Consider the following 24619-nt stretch of genomic DNA (forward strand, 5'->3'; position numbering starts at 1 on the left):
TTGTGCTGTACAGTTAGTGCAGTGGATACAGTTTTGGGTTAGCATTCAGGAGGTCGAAGGGTCGATCCTGGGTTGAAGCGTATGTTTTTTATTTCATAAATATAGTCCAGGTGGTACGGTATCTGGCAACTTAATCGTCAACAGCGATTGCAGCGGGTCCTCTAGAAACCATTTGCACTTACATACTATGATCCTACAAATGGACGAACAATTGTTTTCATTGGTCAGCTTTGAAAGACGCCCTTTCCACGACGTGGCGTGAATTTATTCGCACCACTTCATATACTAAATGCAAAACCTGTTTTCTTTGTACCCTCCTCCAATGGTCTCATAGATTAGTACCAACTATTATTCTTGCCTCGTTCAGGTCCATTACATTTCGTTAGGGCCTTAAGTTACCAGTAGGCCTAGCAAAGTATTTGTTGTGTTCAGCGTTCAAAATGTTGTAAATGTAGGATACATGTGACCTAAGGTACGGTGTATGTAATGTCCCATGGAAATTAGTAAATAAAAAGTTGCGCCTCAACCTAGGATCGAACCGTCGACCTCCTGCATGCCAACCCAAAACTCTATCCACTGCACCAACTGTACATCACGGGTAATTATTGCTGACAGAGGTACTTACCGTACATGTGGTTACAGTGTTGCCAGATTGCCACTATTCAACGTCCTCTTTCTGCCTGATATACTCGCAGTACGAACTTTTGTGAGAGACATTTTTTTATTGCTGGCATGTGAGGAGTGCACTGCGATTCCCGAGTGCGCGAATTTCGCTTCACCCTGTATATGATTCAATTATGTGTTATATATGCTCAGAAATGGTATTCTCTATATCTCGAAATTTCGATAACTCGAATGATTCGATGATTCGAGATATCGAGATTTTCATCACATCTTGTATCTTTACATTGTATTTATTGGGAACTTTTCCAGTTGAGTATGACAGTCATGATGGACGTAGTAGTTTCATTGAACTAAGTTCCATGAATAAAGTTTGCTTGGTGAAATCGCTCACTGCAGGATACCCCACCATGTAATCTTTCCTTTCAAGGGAGTAAATAAATGGAAAAGGTCCACCTCTGTGGTGTAGTGGTTAGCGTGATTAGCTGCCATCCCCGGAGGCCCGGGTTCGATTCCCGGCTCTGCCACGAAATTTGAAAAGTGGTACGAGGGCTGGAACGGGGTCCACTCAGCCTCGGGAGGTCAAGTGAGTAGAGGTGGGTTCGATTCCCACCTCAGCCATCCTGGAAGTGTTTTTCCGTGGTTTCCCACTTCTCCTCCAGGCGAATGCCGGTATGGTACCTAACTTAAGGCTACGGCCGCTTCCTTCCCTCTTCCTTGCCTATCCCTTCCAATCTTCCCATCCCTGAGAAGGCCCCTTTTCAGCATAGCAGGTGAGGCCGCCTGGGCGAGGTACTGGTCATACTCCCCAGTTGTATACCCCGACCAAGAGTCTGAAGCTCCAGGACACTGCCCTTGAGGCGGTAGAGGTGGAATCCCTCGCTAAGTCCGAGGGAAAAACCGAACCTGGAGGGTAAACAGATGATGATGATGATGATGATGAAATAAATGGAAAAGACTACTTTTTCCTTTTTTATAATTAGCTTTAGGTCGCACCGACACAGATAGGTCTTATGGGGATGATGGGATAGGAAGGCACTAGAAGTGGGAAGGAAGCGGATGTGGCCTTATTTACAGTACAGCGCCAGCATTTACCTTGTGAGATATTTGAAAACCATTTTCAGGGCTGCCGACAATGGGACTCGAACCCACTATCTGTAAGCACACAGCTGCGCGCCCCTAACGGCACGGCCAACTCGCTCTGTGTAAAGGGTAGTGATCGGGAAGTGAACCTCTCGCTTCTGGGTTTTTGTTGTGTCTCTTCAGAGACAAAATCAATGACTTACGCCCGTTGAAGAAAATCGATTCAATTAAAGAAGAGCCCTGAAAATTGTCGGTATTTGAAAATAGGAAACCACTGGAAACCATCTTCCGGGAATGCTGAAAACTGGAAGTGGATGCCTCCATCTCCTAAGCTTACAGCCCCACAACCTCTAAAAGGTGCCTGAAGCTGTGCTCCTAATGCAGCGTGTAGTTGACATGTCACAATCTGATGCTCTCGATGCGATATAATACAATGTGATCAGGTACAGACATCGAACATCATGAATTATGAGCATCAGCTGTGTTGCTAGCAGTGTTACTCGAGGTGCATCCCTTTTCTTGGAGGTGCTTGTGTTTCTTGTTGGAGCTGCTAATTAAAACTCTCTGTGTGTCCACCGCGCTCCCCAAATAATGAATTTCACCTTTCATTAGGGGAGGCTATTCTTGTCTCGAGCCAAGTACGTAAGCACTTCACTTCATGCACGTGGCTCCAGTGTTCTCTCTCGAACTCGTACACCAAGGTATAGCTTAATTACTTGCGAGGGAGCTTCTATCTATCACCCCACACAAGTACAATTCTGTCTGAACCAAGCGAGTTTAGCTGTGAGCTTGCATTTAGAAGATGGTGCGTTTGAATACCACCATCGCCAGTCCTGAAGATGCTTTTCAGTGGTTTCCCATTTTCACATCACAGAAATGCTGAGGCTGTAGCTTAATTAAGTCCACGGCCACTACCTTACCAAACACCGAGCGAGTTGGCTGTGTGGTTAGGATCACTCAGCTGTGAACTTGCATTCGAGAGATAGAGGGTTTGAATCCCAGTGCCGTCCCACTAGCTGCTTTTGAAGTTATTCGGAGACGTCGAGGTGCTGGAGTTTTGTCCCGCAGTAGTTTCTTCACATGCCAGTAAATGTACCAACAAGAGGCTGACGTATTGAGCACCTTCAAATAACACCGGACTGAGACAGAATCGAACCTGCCAAGTTGGGGACAGAAGACCAGCGCCTCAACCGCCTGAGCCACTCAGCCCGGCCCCTGAAGATGGTTTTCCATGGTTTCCCACTCTGATACCAAGCAAATGTTGGGGCTGTATGGAAATAATAATAAATAATATTATTTGCTTTACGGCCCACTAACTACCTTTACAGTTTTCGGAGACGCCGAGGGGCCGGAATTTAGTCCCGCAGGAGTTCTTTCACGTGCCAGTAAATCTATCGATACGAGTCTGACGTATTGAGCACCTTCAAATACCACCGGACTGAGACAGGATCGAACCTGCCAAGTTGGGGACAGAAGGCCAGCGCCTCAACCGCCTGAGCAACTCCGCCTGGCTGTACGGAGTTAAGGCCACGATCGCTCCCTTCCCGTTTCTGGCCCTGTCGTATCCCATCGTTGCCAAAAGACCACTCTATAATAATAATAATAGTAATAATAATAATAATAATACTAATAATAATAATAATAATAATGCATGGCCTCCAGAGAGACCTGGCGCAGGTATTTAGAGTTCACACCCAGGGGGTGATATGCACGTCTATGAAGGTGGAGCAATTCCTAGGATGAAACTTAATGTTGAAGATGGCACAAACACCCAGTCCCCGAGTCATAAGACATATTTGTTGAGGGATGATGCTGACGATAAACATGATTTTGATTATGATAATGATGATACCTAGCGAGTTGGCCGTGCGACTAAAGACTCGCAGCTGTTAGCTTGCATTCGGTAGATAGTGGGTTCGAACCCACTGTCGGCAGCCATGAAGATGGATTTCCGTGGTTTCCCATTGTAAATCAAGGCAAATGCTGGGGCTGTACCTTAATTAAGGCCACGTCGGCTTCGTTCCTGCTCCTAGCCCTTCCCTATTCCATCGTATTTATTTATCATAAGTCCGTACAGAGTTCTCCCAAACATTCAACTGACACCATGCATGAATTGAATAAATGAATTGCTGCATGAATGAATAATAACTCTCTCCCAGTCACGGATAACCACTAACTGGGGAGAGAGCATTGCTAATTGAATGAATCGATGAATGAATGCATGGATGAATTTATGAATGAATGAATGAATGAATGAATGGATTAATTAAATGCACTAGGCCTATAGCCACGAAGCACCTGCAGCTACGGAGAGACTATCACGTTCAAAATGAATGAATGAATGAATGAATGAATGAATGAATGAATGAATGAATGAATGAATGGAATTCATGCATGAATGCATGAAAAGCAAAGGAAGCTATTCACTCCCAATAACAGATAACCTGTAACTGCGAAGAGAGCCCTCATGTTTTAATGAATGGATGGATGAATAGGATAATTAATTTTTGAATAAATGAATTAATGTTCTCATCCTACAGCGGCTGAAGGAAGAAATATTCCATCTATTGGACCCTGACCCATTACATGAAATTAAACAATTAATTACATTATGGAGTACTGTAACTTTTTTGATGATAATAAATAAATAAAATCATAAATAAAAATATATAAATAAAATTACTCAAAAACTTAATAAAATTAATAAGCATAATTAACCGAAATGTCCGTAGTATGGGCGCCAGAGTTCACCAGAATGGATCCCTCGAATTTAGATAAGAGCATGATAAACCTTGTATCCCAGGGCGTGTACATAATGCTGCGTACTGGTACATCTGCTGCAGGCCATACCTAACCTCCTGAAAACTACTAATTAGGTAGGAACTGCACCTAGGTTCATCAATAACACTGATTCTAAAATAGCTAACTATATTCTTAACAAATTCCGTGCATGAGCACCTCATCAACATACAACATTATACATATACAGTAATACACATATAAAATATTGCTGGAAGACTCCATATTTACAACAACAACAATAATGAAAATCGTGGGGAAACGAAAGCGAAAACTAAGTTACCATTTGTAAATAGTCCGATGAACAATGTACATGTATGAAGATAAATACCCTTCACTGTCTCTATATCAATTCGACTTACCGATTCTCATAATCGGCAGTTATCACATCACACAGATACTGTACCTTGTACTACTGTGTTCACATATTTTAACACTTGTAAAGATATATACACACGTCTGTCGATCCTCAACATAAATTATGGAAAGTCTGAGGTACCTTTCACCAACATATAATGCTAGGCCACCACAAGTGCTACAATACTTAATGCGCAAGCACTCTCCACAATCAGCCACTTTCCACGAACATAACAAGACTACGCTCCACGAACGTTTGAAGTCCAGTCCATTTGCAGCCGTGTCACTCCAGTACCGTGTATGAGCACCACTTCCTTCCCGTACAGTGCGTCAGTTGTAGTTCTAGTTATCTTCCTTCTCGTTCCTTTACCTTCACCTTTACAATCACCCTTACAATGTTTCTTACAATGTTCCTTACAATGTCCCTGGTTGCCGCCGTATGATCAACGTTTATAGACATCAACATCCCCCTCCTCTCAGATGATACGTCTGGATTGGTGCTTGCCAGCCAATCATGAGTGAACCTCTTCTTTCTCCCAAGTTATAAACAAACACTCGGGAGTTTTACATGAATCATCAAATTTCCCTGGTACAACAACAAGCTCATCTCATCAGGCTGGGATATATACATGACTAATGGAATTTCCTGACACAAGTACATCAACAAACACTGGGGTAGCCAGATGACTCATTCAAATTACCAGAGTTCTTAAAGCAATGTTTTCCCACTCGTGCAAAACAAATTACTCATACCTACATATGTGGATATCTTCCAGCTTACCAATATAAATGGCAAAATATATAAATGAAATACTAATAATAATAATAATAATAATAATAATAATAATAATAATAATAATAATAAATCGAATACTGACAATAATATCTCTAACTTCTACATATAATTCGGGGGTGTGATATATGTACTATCACAGTACTAACAACAACGACAATACAATGATAGTAGTACTACAACTCACTATACTAATTACCACTATTGACGGATTCTTTACTAACCGATTCATAAATCAAACATCTATCTATCCGTAGTCTCCTCTATCCGCATTACAAGATCTCGCAACATGCTTCTATATACAGTTCTGGTTACTATTAATAACTTAATGATATTACTAGGCTTATACCATTCTTTGCTCATCATCCTAATAATTCTGAAGGCATTCTCATCCCCACTTACACATTTTTCAATTACCTGGCGCATACTGATAATCTCATCCTGACATCCTCTCTGTAATCTCTGCGGTTTTTATCCAACTCCATTTTCAATTATTATATTAATGCTAACCATCTAACTGCTATAGCAAAATGACTGTATGCTATGATGTTAGATAAGCCACATGAATCACCAGGAGCAGTAGAAGTGTTCATTATACTTTTTAAATGAAGACGACACCTTGCGTGATCTGACGCGCGTGAACGTCAGATGAATGATGGTGATAACAGGGTTATTAAAATGTGGTATTTGACTGTGATATTAGCATAATTGCTGCCTCAAGTGCACGGGCACGATATTTGAAAGTTAACACCTGCTTGTCATGAACTTTTATCTTCATTCCCACTCCAGGAGCTTAAATACCCTCGGGGTTTACTCCAACAGGCAAACGTGGCGGAGGTTTCACATTTCAGATTGTTGTACGCACTTGGTTTCCTTTCATTTGTTACCGATTTCAAGAAATGCCAGAATAATGTAATTTTGTCTAGGAAGGGCTAATTAACGCACCACTAAATGTAATGCTACTGATCTCAAAGATGCAGTCGGTTAGTCTTTTTCCTTCTTTTCCCAAGATAGCAGGTTCGATCCTGGCTGAATGTAGGTGACATAGCTCCTCGATCCAAATACCCTTGACAGGATGTGGTGGAAATCAACAGTCGCTAGAGCCAAAAGTTGCACAAACTTTTTTTTAACCAAAAATGTTATAATCGTAAGGTTTAAGACGACACGCTTACATAGTCAATTAACAGAAACAAGATAAAACTTGAAAAACCAAACTGAAATAAATACCGTATTTACAGTACAGTGTTGGCTGCTTAGCACCCTGAGAAATTTCATTGGTTTCCGCTTGAATAATAGGTCCATTGATCGGCACAGTATTATTGTTTACCGCTTTAACCACCTAAGACGCATTAACTTTGGACGTTATAGCAGATAAATTTCTCCGAAAATACGTATTCGTAAAACGTATACGTAAAACCGTATTCGTTGTACTAGGCGATACAATCTTACAGAGTATTTAGACGGGAGCTAGTGTTACATTCACCGATATATCCAATACGTCGTTAAAAGTAATGTCGCAATTAACGGTTTCGCCTGTACAGCAGTGGTGCAGACTTCGGGGGCACGGAGTTTTTTGTCCCCCCGAAAATGACAACCTACCTCTTTTGGATCGGTCGAAACTGGCTAAGAACTGTCAGGAGCTGAATCCGGGCCTCTTAGACTAATGAACAAAGTGAAAAAGCATATCCCTAAAACAGAGAAACATTAACGTAGAGCAGAGGGCGATTTAAATGAATTAAGTGTAATAACATAAGAGCAAGGGGAAACATTAGCATTAAAATTAAAGGTGATACACAGAGTCAAACACTCACATCCAACCACAGTAAAAAAAACACTTGACTTATCAGTCTGTTTTCTTTGTATCTGACCAAAAGTATTTCTTTCTTAAAAGGGAACTATTCACTAACTCGAGGTGAAAGTAACAGCTTTCACACAATAAGATCCAACAGTTCTCCAGATAACGTCAAAGCCTTATCTTTTTTCCTGTGAACAAATTAATATGGTTTCCGACAATCCCCATAGAGATTATATCCCCATAAATCAAAGACGCCAGTGAAATCAAGACTGGCAGAAAACTCACCAAATATCGAACACAAGAAGGTAAGAAAGGAGTTGCCATAGTTACAGAAACAAATAAACATGAGTCAAAAGGCAAGTAAAATTAGTGTAAAATTCCTAAAAAAAATATTAATCGGCTAAGGAAGCCGGAAACAGTAGCGAGATAAAATAATAATAATGACAACAAATACATATCCATAAGTTACTGAAAAGTAACAAAGGTCCGATAACCACTCCACACCCACACACACTCAGACACCAAACTTGCGAAGCAGAGGGTATAAAAAATAATAGCAAGACACGCTACGACAAAAATCGTAAGAGCATGACATGATTCAGTCAACAGCTCATCAACTTAACCTGAATGCACAGATCAGAATCCTGAGTCTCCGCAAAGAGGCCTGGCCCACCCAGTCTAAACACATAACGTAAATAACTTGCACGCCGTATAACACGTATTCATGTCACACATCTACGCGAACATGAATCGTACGGTATCAGCGTTAAACCACAACACAGAATATAAGCTCGAGCAAAAACGTCGAAGATACAGAGAATTAAAAGGTCTCCAATCAAATAAACAAGCAAACTCATCACACACACAATATAATCGGATCGGTGCCACCTTTCGCTCTATTGCAGGAACGAGTACACATAAGCAGACATGAAAAGAAAGGAAGGACAATGAAATAAGTCTGCAGCAAAATTATAAAGAATAATACATTAAACAAGGGATCTCTCAGTAAACAAACTAGCATAACTATAGCAAGCCGAGAGAGGATAAGTAGGACAAATACCTCAAGATTGAAGTAATCATATTCACGACTCTAAACTTAGAGAGCCATTTAAAATAACATTTAAATCTTTTATAGTCCCACTTGTACGAAATGAAAGACCATTTCGCAGGTCATCGTCTCCATCTTTTCTCCTAATTTATTATTATCAGACGACCAGAGATAACTCGAATCAAATGTAAGTTAGAAAGAAATGTTTTGACAATCCTCTGTTACATGAGGTGCCATGTGTGTAATTGGGACGAACTACACGTCAAGTCTGGCATCAAGAATACTAAGCAGCCATAACAGACTGACCTATGATATCTGTAAAATTCAAAAGCAATATGTGGAGGTAATGAGGTGCGGCACAAGTAGCATGCGTAAGAATAACACCCTCGTTTACACGTTACGGCTATGTTGCATGGGTTCGAACCTCACTCATCTAGTGTAACATATATCCTGAGACCGATTTCCTTCTTCTTTCCTCTGCACCACCATGGTTTGTATGTCACGTGTCTTCCTGATAGCCGGAGAATCTCAGAACACATGTTACTTCCGCGTTCTGTTCACGGTATTCCTAGGATGTCCACAGGTGTGTAAATGAGACTACTTCAAACTATTATTGCAACGGTGGTACTGTGAGATCTTGGAACACCGTCCGTACTCACTAGACATGAGTTCTTTTTGACCTTCTTCCGAAGTTGAAGGAACCGCCGATTTTCTGACGTGGTATGTGTACTTCGCGCAGTAGGGCGCTCCGTTCCTGTCGTCAGCAGGGAACGCTTTGCTAGCAGCTCCCAAGGGCTTCCCGATATTTGGCAAAAGATAATAAAATTTGCGGGTGACTACATCGAAGGAAGCTAATGCAGTTGTACTTGTTAGTTCAGTAAGTATTGGGTTCTGTCAATATTGCCAGTACTTTATTTACAGCCCTCGTAGTTATTATAAATTGTATACCGCAATTTCTTCTGGCCTGCCGGCTAATATTCTCATTTTGTTTTTCCACCAACGCGACTTGTACGTGCTAATCTCCGTGTCAGACGTCAGAACACAGACTTTGACACTTTCACGGTCATGGCCACAGGACGTAGGCTACGTAAACGAATTGAAAACAAATTCTTCTACTTATTCTTCTTCTGCCGCTTTTTACCACACCTGTGGGGTCATGGAAGCGAACTATGTCGCACATGTGGATTTGGCCCTGTTTTACAGCCGGATGCCCTTCCTGACGCCAACCTTATATGGAAGGATGTTATCACTACTGTGTGTTTCTGTGGTGGTTGGTAGTGTAGTGTGTTGTCTGAATACGAAGAGGAAAGTGTTGGAACAAACACAAACACCCAATCACCGAGCCAGAAGAATTAACCAAACACGATTAAAATCCCCGACGCGGCAGGGAATCGAACCCGAGACCCTCTGAACCGAAGGTCTTAACGCTGACAATTCAACCAATGAGTCGGACACGAACTGAAAACAAATAAACAAACTAAGAATCAGTAATTTTTTTAGAGTAAACGGATGTACTAGAGGCCCTGAAGTAACCTTTTCTCCTGTTATTCTTCATGACAGTGGTAAAGACGTAGGGAAAAATTATTATGAAAGGTTGTCTGTGTGTTCATTGTCCCAGTGATATTTTGAAATTGGTCGTTGTTGAAGGAAGTGACAAAGCTATAGAGAAAACGTTTATCCCGTACAATTGCGCTCAGTCACGCACATCGGAATAACAGTGAAACTAGCCGCCCATGCGTTTAGATAAGAATCACAGAAAGAGGCTAAGAGAGAGAGAGAGAGACTGAATAGCTACTGCTGAATTTCATTTTCTTACGATCAGGTCTTCTGCAGTTAATCCTAAGCTTATTAGGAGTTTCTAATGATATGGTACATTCAACCTGTGACAATAAAGTTCGGTGAATGAAGTCACAACCTCAATTGGTTAATTCATCTGGCTCGAGGGTTGGGTGTTTGTGATGTCTTCAGCATTAGAATTAGATAGGGCTCCATCCTCACAGACATGCAAGTCGCCTATAGGACGTCTACTAGAAAAAGAACTGCACCAGGCCTCTCCGGAAGCCAAACTTCATTATTATTAGTAGCATGTTCCGTCCACGAGACTGCGACCATTGTTCTATAAATTCAAAATTCTAGAGCTTCTAGTTTTCTTTATGTGGTCTCCTTTTAATGTCCAAGCTTCGACCCCACAGAGTAGAGAGCCAAACGCAACGTTTAACTAAACGATACAAAAGTACCGTCATCACACAATAATATCTATGTTTTCATGAATGTTTATTTTGTAATTTCTCTCTGGACATTATTTTCCAGGTGTGGGTTCAAATTGTCCAGTATATTGATTGTTAGATATGTTTATCCTTGAGTTTAACCTTATTTCTTTCTCTGTGGAAAAGCTTCAGTTTTGTTTCCTTGGTCTTGATACTCGGACCAATCTCTTACACAAATATAGTGAGTTTGTCCAAGGTTTGAACAAAATGATGCCGTTGAGATATGCGTACGGTGCTATTCTTTTAATAATCCACGAGAATTTCCAATAAACCATGAATTTAAAAACTGTAATGGAAGGAAAGGCGGTTCAGTGAAAAAAAGAAGAATACCTTATTAAGGGTAAATTATTAAAATTAATCGAAGGCATTTACGTTGACAATTGGGCTGCAGTGAGAATTGAAGTTAGAATGAATTCTTGGTTTAAGGTATATACAGCGGTTAGGCAAGGGTATGAAATTCCACCTTTGTTTTTCATAGATTACATGGATCGTCTACTGAAAGGTATTAAGTGGCAGGAAGGGATTCAGTTAGGTGAAAATGTAGTTACAAGTGTAGCCTTTGCTCACGACTTGGCCTTAATGGCAGATTATGCCGAAAGCCTGCAGTCTAATATCCTGGAACTTAAAAATATTTGCAAATTGAAAATTCGCCTTTCCAAGGCTAAAGTTATGTCAGTAGATAAGATATCCAAGAGAATTCAATGTTAGATTGGGGATACGAAGCTGGAACAGAAAAATAATTTCAAGCATTTAGGATGTGTGTTCTCCCAGGATGGTAGTATACTAAGTGAGATTATGTGCAGTAAAACTAATGCAGTGAGCTCGCAGTTGCGATCGACAGTGTTCTGTAAGAAAGAAATCATCTCCCAGACGAAACTACATCAGTCTCTTTTCAGAACAATTTTTCTCGACGGGAGTGAAAGCTGGATGGACTCAGGATATCTTATTCATAAGTTGTAAGTAACAGACATGAAAGAAGTGAGAATGATTGCTGGTATAAACAGGCGGAAACAAGGCAGGAGATTACGAAGAATGAGGAGATGAAGGATAAATTAGGATTGAACTCGACGAATGAAGTTGTACGCATAAACCGGCTTCGGTGTAGGGGTCTTGTGCGGCGAATGGAGGACGTTAGGTTACCTACGAGAATAGTGGACTCTATTATGGAGGGTAAGAGAAGTAGAGTGAGACCAAAACGACGATGGATAGATTTACAGAGGCTTGCAGGCTGAACGATGAAATGCATAACAGTCTAAATGGATGGATGTATATTCAGTGTGTACATGATGGGAGAATGTTGATCTGATTGGATGGCTGTAATACGCTTCCGCTATTTGACACCCATTCCTTCAATGTCTATCTGCATTCCTTACAGTTTCATATTATCCTACAATTAATCGTTCCCTGCATCCTTCTCCTGACCCACGTACTCCTCTATCCACGAAATTGAATTCTGGCGAACTTGTATCCAGCCTTGTTTTGCGAGAACGAGAAGTTGGTGAATGATCCTGAATATTCATCCATCTTAAATGTAATTAAACTCTCTGTTACTCTCAGACAATTTCACGGTGCACTTCGGGAAGCAATTCATCATTTCATGGCCCAAGTTGAGAGAAGACTTACCAAGCTAACATTTCAATCCTAGGTGTTTTAGATGATTATTATTATTATTATTATTATTATTATTATTATTATTATTATTATTATTATTATTATTATTATTATTATTATTTTGGGATTTGAAAAAGAAGCAGCAATCCATAAAGGAGTGCGGCAAGGCTGCAGTTTGCCCCTCTACATTTCAGTGTAGAACATGTGGTAAAGGAAATCAAAGAGGAATTTGAAAACGAAATCGCAATCCGACGAGAGGAAATCAAAACACTGATATTTGAGGATGATATTGTTATTTTATCTGAGTCTGCAGAAGATTGGGAGAAATTGCTGAATGGTAAGGACAGAGTTTGGGGGGAGGAGTACAAGATGGAAATAAATAAACCGAGGTAATGGAGTGCAACCGAACGAAGTCAGATGACGCAGGAAATATTAGATTAAGAAATGAAGTGTGAAAGGAAGTATATGAATATTGCTACATGGGTAGTAAAACAACTAACGATTGCAGAAGAAAGAGGATATAAATTGCAGACTAGTACAAACAAGGTCGACCTTTTTTAAGAAAAAAATATTGCTCACCTCAAACATTTATATAAGAATTAGAAAGATGTTTTTGAAGACTTTCGTCTGGAGCGTGACATTGTATGGAAGTGAAACATGGAAAGAGAATAGAAACATTTGAAATGTGGTCTTACCGAAGAATTCTGAAGATAATATGGGTAGATCAAAATCACAAATGAAGAGATACTGAATCGAATTGGTGAATGGAAATCGATTTGTTTAAATTTGACGAGAAGAATAGGTACAGTGACAAGACAGGACAGGACACCCAGGACTTGTTCAGTTGATTTTAGGGGAAAGTATAGGTGTTAAGAACGGAAGAGGTAGGCCAAAGTATGAATATGACGTGCTGATTAGAGCAGATTTAGGATGTAGTAGTTTCATGGAATTGAAAAGATAGCACAGGATAGGGTGACATGCAGAGCTGTATCAAACCAGTCTATGGATTGATGACTCAAATAATAATAATAATAATAATAATAATAATAATAATAATAATAATAATTGTAATAGTATGAAGATACCTGGGGTATGAGCGATTAATTCTATTCCTTATACAACCGGTCCCTATGATGAATAGTGCGAAGGTGTGATTCGTATGGTCAATTGACGTATGCATTTCGATGGGCCTATTAGACTGATATGTGATAGTGCTTTCTGACTCAAATCGATGTGGAAAGCAACAGGAAACTAACTTCCTATTGCTCATTTCCCTAATACGTCTCTTCGGTGACGCCTAGGCTCTTCTAATAGCTGATAATTGTACTGTTTTCGGCATGAAACCAGCCTTTCAATAATGCTATAATGAACATCAAATGAAGCTATACAAATACGCGCTAGAATGTGCTGATTATCACTCCTTTATGGCGGAAATTATAGGATTATTTTGTAGTGTGTTCCCGTTTTTTCTTTCTTTTTGAAAGAGAGAGAGAGGAATAAATGTCTCATTCATGTTATATAATGTGTAGAATTAGCGTTTTCGTCAAAGGTAATTTGCTATTTTAATATTACGTTCTTATATCACAAGTTGAAAAGCTTCCTTTTATTTAGGATTTAGTTGATAAGGCTTTGAATGAAAGTAGAGATGCTTACAAGGGGCTTAGCGCGACACTTCTCTCAACCAGAACTAATAGGATTTCAGGGGGCCACGATCACAGTCGAGGAGCTTGCTCGTCCTGTCAGTAAGGCAGGTCCGGAAATTTCGTCTCTTCCTCATTAAGAAGTGGCATCCGTAGTGGAGGACTTAGAAATAAGAAGATCCCTTAAAATATCACCGTTTTGTCTTAACAGAACTATTTATAAATTTATAATTTATACATTTTATAAATTCGTGCCCGGTGCACATAATAGCTAGTTATCTTCCATTTGAGACGGAAATGCGACCATAATAATATTGGATGGAAATTTTAAAGTTTTAACAGAATTTAGACTTGACCAAAAAACAAGAAATAATATGACGAATACACGGACTGAAACGAAAGCTAAAGTAAAGTTTATGGGTGGATGTAGTGATGAGTTTGAAATAAATACAGGTTTACGTCATGTTTAACTGTGCAATTGAAAAGTTGTCAGAGATTGGAGAAAAACAGGTGCACCACGCCACTAATCAGGACCAAAATTTTAGGGTATTGACATAGACTGTCTAGCGTTTACTGATGATTTGCACTAATTACCAAAGACATCCCGACGCACAGAAACAGATTGCTATAATGGAAGAGCAAGCAGCAAAAATAGAACTTAAAATCTCATATGAAAAAACTAATTTAGGCAAATATCAAAACTGCTCCACCTGAACTTACCATTGATACAAATAAAATTACAATAGTGAAGGATTTTAAATACTTAGGTGAATGGAACACTGAAATTGGCAATGAAAATAAATCAGTAGCTTCAAGAATTCAGAAAATGTAAACTGCGTTTCAACACACAAAAACATGTTTACAACAAATAATGTTTGTCGTGGAACAGTAAAATTCGTCATAACTTAACAGTGATCAAACCTGAAGCTGTTTATGCTTGAGAAACGCTCAACTTCATCATCATCATCATCTGTTTACCCTCCAGGTTCGGTTTTTCCCTCGGACTCAGCGAGGGATACCACCTCTACCGCCTCAAGGGCAGTGTCCTGGAGCTTCAGACTCTTGGTCGGGGGATACAACTGGGGAGAATGACCAGTACCTCGCCCAGGCGGCCTCACCTGCTATGCTGAACAGGGGCCTTGCGGGGGATGAGGAAGATTGGAAGGGATAGACAAGGAAGGGGAAGGAAGCGGCCGTGGCCTTAAGTTAGGGACCATCCCGGCATTTGCCTGGAGGAGAAGTGGGAAACCACGGAAAACCACTTCCAGGATGGCTGAAGTCGGAATCGAACCCACCTCTACTCAGTTGACCTCCCGAGGCTGAGTGGACCCTGTTCCAGCCCTCGCATCACTTTTCAAATTTCGTGGCAGAGCCGGGAATCGAACCCGGACCTCCGGGGGTGGCAGCTAATCACGCTAACCACTACACCATAGAGGCTGAACTGACCTCACAAAAATTTAAAAGAACGATTAGAGATTAAAAACCAAACCAAACCAAACCCCATGGCACTACAGCCCTTGAAGGGCATTGGCCTACCAAGCGACCGCTGTTCTGCCCGAAGGCCTGCAGATTACGAGGTGTCGTGTGGTTAGCACAACGTATCCTCTCGGCCGTTATTCTTGGCTTTCTAGACCGGAGCCGCCATTTCACCGTCAGATAGCTCCTCAATTCTAATCACGTAGGCTGAGTGGACTCGAACCAGCTCTCAGGTCCAGGTATAAATCCCTGTCCTGGCCGGGAATTGAACTCGGGGCCTCCGGGTAAGAGGCAGGCACGCTACCCCTACACCACGGGGCCGGCATCGATTAGAGATTAAGGAAAGGAAAATCATAAGAAAAATTTTAGAGCTAAGAATTAAAAACGGAATACATTACCCCAAACCCAACTCGGAAATGTTTAAAAATATCTATACTTACTAATACAATGAGACTGCGGCGAATTCTATTCATAAGTCATTTGTGAGAAATGAATAACAAGAAACTGATTTATCAAATAAACACAGTTTTGTAAATCAAACGTACGAGATCAAAATGGTATAAGCAAGAAGAGAAAGACCTCATTGAATTAGGATCACCAAATATGCAAGAGAGAAATGTAATCAGCAAAATTGTTCACACAAGGGGATTTGAAGACGAGAAGAGACAACACAACATACTTGGTCGAAGGAACATAAATTACAACAATCGATGAAAATGAAGAACTGGTGGGCAAGGAGGACAGCTCAAAAAAAGGGTGATTCTTTGTGGTCTTAAGCGACCCATTCACGCAGAAGAACAAAGTGGCATAGTTTGTGAGAACAGTATCTGCAATGTGGAGCTATGTAAAGATGAATGTTCGGCATTGCGAGTCATTAGCTAGCCAATTCCTGCTGTAAAATGGTTATCGTGACGATGTCGAAGCCAACAGTAGCCAACATAAAGCACACACGTCGAGTGAAATGTTACGTTGGTACTTCTATGGTATAGCGATAACCAATTCATCCGCAGCATACGAACCGTAGTCCATCTCTAATTTAGTAGGTGGGATTGCACGCCGCTGGCACTCTGCTATCCTAATACGATACAGTGGAATACGGCGTAGCCTGCGGTGAGATCCTGAGGGTGAGCGAATATTAAACCGTAATGCAGATATCTCACAATACTGAGGAAGAAAAAGAACTCCGCGAACAATTCAAAGCAGTCTGGTAATTATTATTTTTACTATTATAATTTCTTTCTCCGTTAGGGTCTTCTAGGGACCACGTACCAATTTCAATGCTTCACCCTTTGTTGTTCCTTCTTCTTCCTCTAATACTCATTCACCTTCTCACTATGTCTCCTTTTCTTCTCCTCGCACCTCTTGAGTCTGTTTTCTTTCCCTTGCGACCTTGGAAACCTTCCATTTTTGACACTTTCTTTCTAATCCTCTCTCTCTCTCTCTCTCTCTCTCTCTCTCTATATATATATATATATATATATATATATATATTCTTTTCTTACATTGTTTCTTTCGAAATTGTTCTTGACTTCATGAATCCAGATTGTTGTTTTCTTCTTGTTCCAAAATATATTTGAAGATCTGTTTGTCATCCATTTTGTATGAATGTCCATAAAATATCGGTTCCTCTTCCGCATTTTTTTCCTGTAAGGTTTTGTATACTCCGATATATTTCATCATTACTTCTTGATTTCGAAATTCCTGTAGTTCTTAGCGGGCCGAGAATTTTCCGTATAATTCTTCTTTCCAGTGTTTTTAATTTATTCAGCTTTTGATTCACTCGCGTTTGACTTCTGTGTTGTAACGTTGTATTTTGAATTTTTACGTAAATACTTCTTGTTGTAGATATTCCTAGGTAGGTCTATACCGTATGCTCTTTCCGTTTTGTGTATCCTTTCTCTTCTTCTTCTGGAACTTGTTAGTTGGTTAGCTGTCTTTCCCCTCGTTATCCTTTTTATCCTTATCATAATTTGTTGTGTTCTTCTTATCATCTCTGTTTTCTTCTTAGGTTTCTCTGTATATTTGTACTTAATTCGAAAGAATCCGCGATATCCTGTGATCTTCATGTCTTGTACGCCTTCGTTTGTTTCTTCTAGACAGTTTATCAGTGCATTAAGTGATTTTATCATATTAATCATTTGTGCCGGCCCCGTGGTGTAAGGGTAGTGTGCCTGCCTTTTACCCGGAGGACCCGAGTTCGATTCCCGGCCAGGTCAGGGATTCTTACCTGGACCTGAGGGCTGGTTCGAGGTCCACTCAGCCTACGTGATCAGAATTGAGGAGCTATCTGACGGTGAGATAACGGCCCCGGTCTAGAAAGCCAAGAATAATGGCCGAGAGGATTCGTCGTGCTGACCACACGACACCTCGTAATCTGCAGGCCTTCGGGCTGAACAGCAGTCGCTTGGTAGGCCAAGGCCCTTCAAGGGCTGTAGTGCCATGGGTTTTGGTTTGGTTTTTAAACAATCATTTCGTGAGTCAGTGGTTGTCAATTCTGTACGCGTCCTTATACTTTCAACTATCTTTTGCGTTGGATTTTATTAAACCTGTCTCTTAAACTGTAGAGATGGGCATTTCTCCTCTCGATCCAGATTACATTTTCTAGCGTTGAGCCGTTTGTTTTCCTGACAACTTTTCCAATATTGCTATGCTTTTTTTTAATTTACCCTGATTATTAATAGTAGTAGTAAGCTGCCTCTGTGGATCCGTGGTAGAGTGTCGGCCTCCGGATCCCAAGATAGCGGGTTCAAACCCGGCAGAGGTAGTCGGATTTTTGAAGGGCGGAAAAAAATCCATTCGACACTCCATGTCGTACGATGTCGGCATGTAAAAGATCTCTGGTGATACATTTGGTATTTACCCGACAAAATTAATTAAATCTCAGCCATAGACGCCCAAGAGAGATCTGGTTTACTCTAGGTCTGCTAGATGGCAGACAGAGTAAACCGGAACGTCGAAATTGACGAGCAGACAGCCAGATGGCGTCAAATCGAAATGTGTGCAAACGGTAGCTGAGGCCATACGATTATTATTAATACTAGTAGTAGAATGCTAATTGCGTAAAATTTGGCGGCGGTGGAAGAAGAAAGGCCCAGGATTGGGAAACAAGTGGCCATAGCTATAATTAAATTACAACCTTAGCTTTTAATGGCGGGGCTCGAACCTGTTATCTCTCAAATGCAAGCTTACAGTACAGTTACGAGAACAACTCACTCGGTCTTTAACGTTAAAGTTTTACCATTATTCCACAAGTATTTTGAAGAATAGGTATGTAAGTAATCAAACTATGCTATTTTACCTGAGATAGCCAACTCATAATATTTCTACCTTTCAAATTTTAGAAGTTCTAATTATTATGAGTTCCCTGCCGCGTGGGTGACGGTGGCTGGTTTATGAACAACCTGCTGGTCTGTAATTCATTGATGCAATAACTTTGGTCGCCTGCTGCGTCTTACTCCGGATATTGGCACGTCTCTACGATTATGTGGCCCGGGTCGTGAGCAGGAATTAGCCCCACACTGCCCTCCGAAGTCGCTCATTTATCATACGCCTTTGTAATCCTGCTTGAGCACCGTGGATTAAATGAGCCTCTGCGTCATGAATAAAATGCTTTTCCTTTTCTGCATTATGTTCATTTTCTTATCCAGCCATGTTAGACAGAAGCTTTTTGTGCTTGTACACCCGCAACCACCCACATCCTGCTGCCACATCCGTCTCCAAGATATCAAATTTTAACATCAACAAGTGCAAAATACGAACATAATATCTCCCTTCGTCACCAACAGGGCTACAAGTAACAATAAACACATTTAAAAATTCGAATTGAATGGCGATAAAATGAAGGATTCGTAAATATCAAACTAATCGTATTCTTCTTTCTTCGCTATTCCCATTGAAAGAGTGCATTTGAACTTTTTCGTTGGCCTGATGGTTTCCGCCTTCTTATCCCCCCAAAATCTCTTCACGAATGCACTGTGTCGCATCTTGCGTTCTGTGGACCGCTTCTTACCAGTTTTCCTTTTAGGTTTCTCTACGAATTTGTACTTGGCTACTATCGCACTAAAGGCTCCACGATCTTCTATGACGTCGTTCGTGATATTCATTTCTTTGAGGTTCCCCTTAGTTTCTTCCAGCCAGTTTATTTTGACCTTCTTTGAGGTGGTTCTTTTAAATAATCTTTTGGTGAGTCTGTCGCTATCCATTCTATAGGGCCATAGAATTTCAGGCGTCTCTTGCGAATGGCATCAGTGAACTTGTCAGTTAGTGAGTAGAGAGCTGCTGTTCCCTTAATACACACTCCATCTTCAATCGTGGGACTATGAATTTCCCGGAGAATTTTCCTTTCTTGCTTCTTAATTTCTATAATTATAGAGTGACCTCCAAGGGATATGGTTTCTGAGGCATATTAAGCTTCCGGCAAAATACAGTAACTGTTTACTATTATTATTATTATTATTATTATTATTAGCCAGCATATTGTGTAGAGGTAGATTGCATGTCTCTTGTTCCAAGGCCCTGGGTTCGTTTTATGCCCAGTTAAAGAATTTAAATTCTGAACTGAGGAATAGAACGGTGTTCACTCGATATGAGATTTTCTCAAGTTCTTGGTTACAGGACGAAAGCGCACAGTGAGAAAATGACGCTACTGACCTAGTATACACAGACGAACTCTGGTTGCCATGGTTACTATCGTGTCACGAAATTGATAACGCTAATTTCAAGTGGACACCAAATCAAAAATATATCCATGTTAATAAAAATGATATATAAATCCCAAGCTTAAGCTCATTACTTAGTACAAACATATCTGCGGCCTCTCGCGGTCACCGCCATCAAGCAGATATATTCTCCAGAGCTGTACGCTTTGCAAATCATAAGAATGTTTATTTAGGACTAGTTTGTAATCGTGCGTTTTGCAAACTATTGCCTATAAATTTTACTCCATGTATTATAGAACTTGTTTGTTAGGGTGGCGTAGCTGTGCGCTTGCACAAGCGCTGGGTTCGAATTCAGCCATCGGAAGCCCTGAAGATGGTTTTCCGTGGTTTCCCATTTTACAACAGGTAAATGCTGCGGCTGTAATTTAATTAAGGCCACGGCCGGTACCTCCCCTTTCTTGCGTCACTTAAAACATTCAGTGTGTTTGTGTCGTAAACCACTAGCAACAAAAATTAATCAGTGTTCGGTCGGACATACAACCGGAGAGGAGGACCAGTACCTTGTCCAGGAGGCCTCACCTGCTCGGGAGGGATGGTAAGATTGGAAGGGAGAGGCAACGAAGAGGGTATTAAGCGGTCGTGTATTTACCATCCCGGCATTTGCATCAAGAAGAAGTGGGAAACCACGGAAAACCACTTCGAAAAAGGCTGTAATCGGTGGATTTCCCAAGGCTGAGTGGACATCGCTCCTGGCCTCATACCACTTTTCAAATTTCGTGCCAGAGCCGCGAATACTAGCGGGGCATCCGGAGATGGTGGTGTAGGGCGAGCAACTAGGCAATCATCTTCTATTAACACCAATCAGAGGGAAAAATGGAAAGGATCAAAGACTTGGAAAAAGGATTGTAACGGCCAAAGAAAGACAAGGGCCACGAAGGGCATGAAAATAAAAAGTATCCTAGATCTCCATCCCGTCGGCGTCGGAAGAGAAAAAGAGTTGTTCAAGGGAGGTCTGCTAGGATAGATGAAGGTGAGAATTCTGGCGCATGTAAGTGGAATCAATATCAGGAATCAGCTAAGGGCCTCGTGGTCACTAACCCACGCTCCTAAATTGAGAGCACCTGGGGCCCCTTTTGGTCACCTCTTACGACGGGCGGAGGAAACCGTGGGTGTTATTCCACCGCCCCCACCCACAGGGGTTCCGGGGGTGCCAGGTATTCATACTAACCACTACACCACTAAGGCGGACTTAGGCCTAAATGAAATTTTAAAAATAATCAAGAAAACCGTGATTAAATTTGTTCCTAGGACATATAATTTTTTAGGACATTTCAGTATTAAGAATTTTAATAATTCGGCATGTTAGTAATTTATATTTGTATAAGGCGTGATCAAAAAGTTTCCGTTTTAGGGCGTTGCTCCACCGTAGCGCGACTCCGATGTGGGTATATAAGAACGGACGTGTAGGCAAAGTATAGCAGTCGTGTGATGCCGAGGTGCATGCGTTCAGTGCGGCCACGTGAACTATAGCAACGTAATTATCAGATGCGTCCAAACAGGACCAAAGTGCTGTTATCCTGTTCTTGGCTGCCGAAGGACAAATATCGGTGGACATCCATCGGAGAATGAAGACTGTGAATGGGGCAGCATGTCTGTCGAAAACCACCGTTGTGGAATGGTGCAGCAAGTTCCGCTCGGGTTGCGTTTCGACACAAAATGCCGATCGGTCTGGGAGGCCAGCCTTCGAACAACATGCAGGTGGTAGATGAGGCGATTAGGGCGGACCGGCGCATAGCCTGATAACGCCTTCAGTCCCCTCAAAAAGGCCTTGACGTGTCCACGCTTCCTGTCGAACGAGCGGTTACGGACTTCTTCACGCAGCAAGACACGGTGTTTCTTTTTTGCTAGTGGCTTTACGTCGCACTGTCACAGATAGGTGTTATGGCGACGGTGGGATAGGAAAAGCCTAGTAGTTGGAAGGGAGCAGCCGTGCTTTAAATTAAGGTACAGCCCCAGCATTTGCCTGGTGTGAAAATGGGGAGCCACGGAAAACCATCTTCAGAGTTGTCGATTGTGGGATTCGAACCCACTATCTCCCGCATGCAAGCTCACAGCCGCGCGCCCCTAACCGCACGGCCAACTCGCCCGGTACACCGTGTTTTACCACACGGGAATCTTCAACCTGGTGCGTCGGTGGAATGAGTGCGTCAGTGCTCACAGTGATTTTGCCTGATTAGCATCCCGATTCAGGACTGTACGGTCGACGCACGAAAACTGTTTGATCGCCCCTTATAGCAAAAGATGCTAATGTGTATAGTAACATGTACTTATGTCTTTGTTTATCTGTATCATCATATATTTCAATAGATACTGATATTTTCTCTCTCTCTCTCTCTCTCTCTCTCTGGAACTTGTGATACCAGAAATTGTGGAATGTTGTTAAGTAATTTGGTTTAAGAGTTTTTCTGTTTTTAATTCTCTGACAGTCGCGGCGATTAGGGTGGAGAGTGGGGCAGTCGCTCCCCTCCGCACTTTGTGGAGAGAAAGTAAATTTTTATTCCATTTTAGCCGCTTAAAACCGGGAATTTGCATAAACCCTGTTGTATTTTCAGCTAATTCTATCTTATTCTTTTCCTACCACTGCGTCGCACATGAGAATTTGGCCCTGTTTTACGGACGGATGCCCTTCCTGACGCCAACCCTATATGTAGGGATGTAATCACTATTGCGTGTTTCTGTGGTGGTTGGTGGACACAAACACCCAGTCTCCGAGCCAGAAGAATTAATTGGAAGCGATTCAAATCCCCGACCCGGCCGGGAATCGATGCCGGGACCCTTCTGACCATTCAGCCAACGAGTCAAAGTGTCTTTTCAGTTAATTATTTCCTTTAATTTATTCAACACACAAAATACAAAATGTCGTTCGTCTCGGGTAACCGAATTCTACATTGCCACAGGGAATAGCACACACACGGGTATTTTTTTGCCAAGGACACCCACTGTCAATGTGCCTGTGTAGTTTTATCTAGTGTCTGTTACCTTGTAAGTGTGTAGTCAAATACTAAATTACTTTTTAATTTTATAATACGCCGTACTTCTATGTAATTGTAATACATGGGTAACTATTGTTCCCTTGGGAAATGTTTTATTGTATAGTACGATTATTACCGCACTTAAGTTGGTAGACTGTCAACCTTTACGTATCTATCAAAATTCGCTGAGAGAGTTTCAAAAACCATTTTATAACATTTTTTCTTTTTTAATGTTTTTCACCCCTCCCCCGCTAGATCACTTGGACCCGTGTCTTTTTGTTGTCCATGGATTTTTGTGCCCCTCCCCCTCCAGAAATGTTAATTTCCAATCGCCGCTACTGTTCTCTGAAGTAAATGCTCCGTATAATATTGCTTGACGAACAGCATTAATTCAGTGAACACATATTCAACAAGAACTATTCACGTAACCTGGGAACAACTGACCAAAAAATTGAAGAAAAAATGGTGTCAGATTACCCTTTAGGAAAATCAAATGACCATAAACATATCTTTCATTGAATGAAATTGTTCACGATTAATTTGTTTGCATTTAACGAATCGTGTATGCAATTAGGAGTCGACAAGTGTAAGATTCACTGCATCGAATATGGGAAACTGACTCAGAGACTATGAAACTACCATGAATGAAATAATTAGTTCCCTAGAGCAGGGCCTCGCAGGGTGCATGCACCAGTGCATTGCGCGGTGCACGCTGCAAAAGACGACTTCGCTTGGTTGACCAGAGTGGAGACCCCCACTCCTCGATTTGGAACAACAGCGCCGTGTCTCCCTCGCTCCGCCTGTCTCCCTCTTCCCCACTTTCTTTGTAGCGCTCCAAATCCGAGCCGGGTTGAGCCGAGTTTAGCCGTGTCGCCCCGAGACGAAGCGCTGGTCCGAGCTGAGCCGAGTGGGACCGATACACTCTGCACAGAACCTCTGCGCCTCAGTTTGCACGCGTGAGATTTTGGGCGTTTGAGAGGCCGTGGTCTAGAGCATGATGAGATGAGGCCTCTTTGATAAAAGAGCCTTCTGTATGTCTCTGTCATCGCCCTCCATCAGTACTTCACATCACAGCCTGCACGGTTGCTAGGTTATATTGCAGCACACATTTTGCATCCCTAATTTCATGTCGCAAATCTTCAGCTGACCCCAGCCGTAACACACATTTATGTCAATAAGGGTGTGATAATGTTTATCCAGAGTCTGGAGAGGATGAGGTTACTCACTGCCCAAGTATTTGTTCATTAAAAGTCATAAAGAGGTCCAGGATTACGATGTCCTTAAAATGTTTTAAAAATGGTCTAAAATGACGGCAAAATTCTACTAAAATGATTCTAAAACTTTAAAAAATTAAATTTTAAATGAAATTTTACAATATGTTTGCTAATCGAGGTGGTGCACGCTGTATTTATGTTGTTGACATGATGTTAACACACAAA

The sequence above is a fragment of the Anabrus simplex genome, chromosome 3, assembly GCF_040414725.1.
Source record: "Anabrus simplex isolate iqAnaSimp1 chromosome 3, ASM4041472v1, whole genome shotgun sequence".
In the NCBI taxonomy this organism is placed as follows: domain Eukaryota; kingdom Metazoa; phylum Arthropoda; class Insecta; order Orthoptera; family Tettigoniidae; genus Anabrus; species Anabrus simplex.